This window comes from Trichomycterus rosablanca, chromosome 7 (genome assembly GCF_030014385.1).
Source record: "Trichomycterus rosablanca isolate fTriRos1 chromosome 7, fTriRos1.hap1, whole genome shotgun sequence".
Lineage (NCBI taxonomy): Eukaryota > Metazoa > Chordata > Actinopteri > Siluriformes > Trichomycteridae > Trichomycterus > Trichomycterus rosablanca.
In genome coordinates this window covers 25,421,326-25,424,487 of record NC_085994.1, presented here as the reverse complement: position 1 = coordinate 25,424,487, position 3,162 = coordinate 25,421,326, and the positions used below count along the sequence as shown (strand labels likewise).

General features: G+C 43.4%; 1 non-coding gene across 1 annotated transcript; it reads left to right on the top strand.

Moving 5' to 3' along the window:
- Positions 1–2,372: 2,372 nt before the first annotated feature.
- Positions 2,373–2,444, top strand: trnaa-ugc (transfer RNA alanine (anticodon UGC)). Its single transcript has one exon. It is a non-coding gene; the product is annotated as a tRNA-Ala (tRNA).
- The last annotated feature ends 718 nt before the right edge of the window (positions 2,445–3,162 follow it).

The following is a 3,162-nucleotide window of genomic DNA, read 5'->3' as shown; positions in this document are numbered from 1 at the left end:
GCTTGTTGTTTCACACACTTGAAACAAACTTCAAGTTTGCTTCCACACCTGATAGCTTTAAGAATTAGCACTTTCAAGCACACATTACAGTGCTTACTCGTGCACAGGGACATTTTTCAGTGTGTGACCTTTCTTTGCTGTGCTGCCATGGCCATGGGCTAAGGCGTCGCTCTCGGAAACCAAAGCTCACGGCTCATTCCCAGAGTGTGTCTTATTCGGGCTTTGTTTTTAAAGTCACAGACAAAACGCTCCTTGAAACATACACTTGGCCGTTAAAGACCAAATCACAAGTGTTTTCTTTTGTAAACTTCACCTGGCTAAAAAGATCAACGGCTATAGGACAGCACAAGAGAACTTACCTAACACATCAAAGCTGTAATTCCACAGCAGCATCTTACTGCTACACAGAGATTGTAGCTTAGATTAAACCGTTCAAATATCCGGGTAGTTGTTGCAGACCCATTCACAAATCAGTTTTAATCTTTACCTAACTAATTGGGCAAAAGGGCCAGGGGTTTGGTCATTTTTGGCCAGCCTTTCCATTTGCTTTATTGACACGGTGCAGCTTGTTAACTGAGTGTTTAATGTGTTTTGGAGCCAACTGGCTTGCAGAGCCAATTCTTAACAGCTACCACAGATTACTCTGCAAGTGTGCCTTTAAATTTGCAATCCCCTGCCTGCTAGAGGCTAGAGATACCTGGTCATGGGTCTCTTTTTGTTTTTGCAAAGAGACCTGTACCTGTTGCTTTGGTGCCTGTTCTGAGGGATGTTGCTCAGTGGAAGAGCGCATGCTTTGCATGTATGAAGCCCAGGGTTCAATCTCCTCTAGCTTGTTGTTTCACTCTGCTAGAAAAAAGCTTCAAGTGTGCTTCTAAAGTCGATGGCTTTAAGAACGGTCACTATCAAGCTGGCGTTCTGCTTGTTACTCTTGAACTTTAAGAATGTGCTCAGCTTCCAGTTGTTACTTTTGCACAAGAACGTTTTTTCAACTTTCTGCCAGTTAACTAGAGTGGCGCGATGGCCAAGTGGTAAGGCGTCGGTCTCGTAAACCAAAGATCACGACTTCAATCCCCGTTTGTGCCTTTAACATGTATGTTCTCGTTTTAAAACATGACCAGTATGCTCTAGTTCACAATCCCTCTAGGCTAATTTAAGAAACACAACTTTTTTCCTAATTTCCCTTGCAGGTCTTATTTACCACATTAATGCTGTGCTTTCCAGTTCTACACAGCAATAATAGAGTCCATCCTTACATCGTCCATCACCATCTGGTTTGGTTCCTCAACATCACATGAACGAGCCAAACTGCAGCGTATAATCAGGACAGCGGAGAGGATCATTGGATGTAGTCTGCCAACGCTTCAGGACATTTACAACAGCAGAGTGCTGAAGCGTGCCGGCAAAATTACAGCAGACCCCTCTCATCCTGGACATCATCTTTTTCAAACTCTTCCATCTGGCAGAAGACTCAGGACAATAAAAACAAACACATCAAGACACGCTAACAGCTTTTTCCCCAGAGCTGTAACACTTTTTAACCAAAGTTGTTCTCTTGGGCAAATGTTGGTAAATACTGGTTAACAGTCCGTGTGCTGTCGGGTCTGTTAAATATGTTCTATGTTACATGTCATACATGTGTAATTGTCTGTACTATTATGTGTATTGTTTGTACTACTATGTGGACTGTTGTGTGTATCATTGAGTGTATCACCAAAGCAAATTCCTCATAAGAGTAACATACCTGGCGAAATAAAGTGATTCTGATTCTGATTCTGCTTCCACATCAGCACATTTCCTCTACATAGGAATGGCAGCTTAGAGGTACTGCATGCCGTGCCTGTATGAGCTCCAGAGTGTCACAATCCCTTGAAATATCCAGGTACTTAGTCAGACTCAATCACAAGCCCCTTTTAAACTTCACCCAGCTGACTGAGCAAAGGTACAGGAGTTAGATGAATTTTGGATTGGACTTTCTATTGGCTTGCATGACATGATGGAGCTTGTTAACCGAGTGTTTAATGTCTTTTGGAGCCAACCGGTTCAGACAGCCAGTTCTTAACCTCTACCACAGAAGACTATGCAAGTGTGCTATTAAATCTGCAATCCCTCACTTGACAGAGGCTAGAGATTCCTGCTCCTGGTTCTGCTTCTCTTTTTGCAAAGACTCTCATACCCGTTGGAGGTTTACCCTGGGACGCACATATCGGGGATGTAGCTCAGCGGTACAGCGTGTGCTTCGCATGTATGAGGTCCTGGGTTCAAGCTCCAGCATCTCCATTCAGAAGCTTTTAATTAGGGACCATGTCTTCCATGTCGGTCTTATTCTCTACAATAGAGCTATCGAGCCACAGCAATCCTACTGAGTACCTAAAGGGAATGTAGCTCAGTGGTAGAGTGCATGCTTTGCATGTATGAGGTCCAGGGTTCAATCCCCTGCATCTCCAGCTTGTTGTTTCACTCACTTGAAACAAACTTCAAGTTTGCTTCCACACCCGATAGCTTTAAGAATTAGCACTTTCAAGCACACATTCCAGTGCTTACTCGTGCACAGGGACATTTTTCAGTGTGTGACCTTTCTTTGCTGTGCTGCCATGGCCATGGGCTAAGGCGTCGCTCTAGGAAACCAAAGCTCACGGCTCATTCCCAGAGTGTGTCTTATTCGTGCTTTGTTTTTAAAGTCACAGACAAAACGCTCCTTGAAACATACACTTGGCCGTTAAAGACCCAATCACAAGTGTTTTCTTTTGTAAAATTCACCTGGCTAAAAAGATAAATGGCTATAGGACAGCACAAGAGAACTTACCTAACACATCAAAGCTGTAATTCCACAGCAGCATCTTACTGCTACACAGGGATTGTAGCTTAGATTAAACCGTTCAAATATCCGGGTAGTTGTTCCAGACCCATTCACAAATCAGTTTTAATCTTTACCTAACTAACTGGGCAAAAGGGCCAGGTGTTTGCTCATTTTTGGCCAGCCTTTCCATTTGCTTTGTTGACAAAGTGTTTGACAAACACTCAGCTTGTTAACTGAGTGTTTAATGTGTTTTGGAGCCAACTGGCTTGTAGAGCCAATTCTTAACAGCTACCACAGATTACTCTGCAAGTGTGCCTTTAAATTTGCAATCCCCTGCCTGCTAGAGGCTACACAGCAAATTCCTG